The sequence below is a fragment of the Apium graveolens genome, chromosome 1, assembly GCF_009905375.1.
Source record: "Apium graveolens cultivar Ventura chromosome 1, ASM990537v1, whole genome shotgun sequence".
Lineage (NCBI taxonomy): Eukaryota > Viridiplantae > Streptophyta > Magnoliopsida > Apiales > Apiaceae > Apium > Apium graveolens.
This window is the reverse complement of record NC_133647.1, coordinates 156,338,520-156,338,980: the sequence shown is the minus strand read 5'-3', so window position 1 is coordinate 156,338,980 and position 461 is coordinate 156,338,520. Positions and strand designations below refer to the sequence as shown.

The 461-nt window shown below is 47.3% G+C and overlaps 1 non-coding gene across 1 annotated transcript; it reads right to left on the bottom strand.

Moving 5' to 3' along the window:
• Positions 1 to 107, bottom strand: LOC141679705 (small nucleolar RNA R71). Its single transcript, XR_012558164.1, has one exon. It is a non-coding gene; the product is annotated as a small nucleolar RNA R71 (small nucleolar RNA).
• Between the last annotated feature and the right edge of the window lie 354 nt (positions 108 to 461).

Genomic DNA, 461 nt, shown 5'->3' with positions numbered 1-461 from the left:
GCTATGAGGAGTGCTCTTACTCAGTTTGCGCAGCAACCTACAGAATCTATGTGCGAGGCTTGGGAACGCTACAAGGAAATGTTGAGAAAATGTCCACATCATGGAATGCCGGATTGGATGGTGATCACTGGTTTCTATAATGGTTTGGGGGCCCAATCTCGGCCCATGCTCGATGCAGCAGCTGGAGGCGCCTTATGGGCTAAAAGCTATACTGAGGCGTATAATCTTATAGAGACGATGGCTGCAAATGAGCATCAAAACCCAACTCAGAGGATGACGTCATGCAAGGTAGCAGGTATTCTGGAAGTTGATGCAGCCACCGCTATTGTAGCCCAGCTCCAAGCGCTATCAATGAAGGTTGATTCTCTAGCTACGTATGGAGTGAATCAAATAGCTATGGTTTGTGAGCTTTGTGCAGGTTCTCATGCTACGGATTAGTGTTCTCTTGTCAACGAATCTGT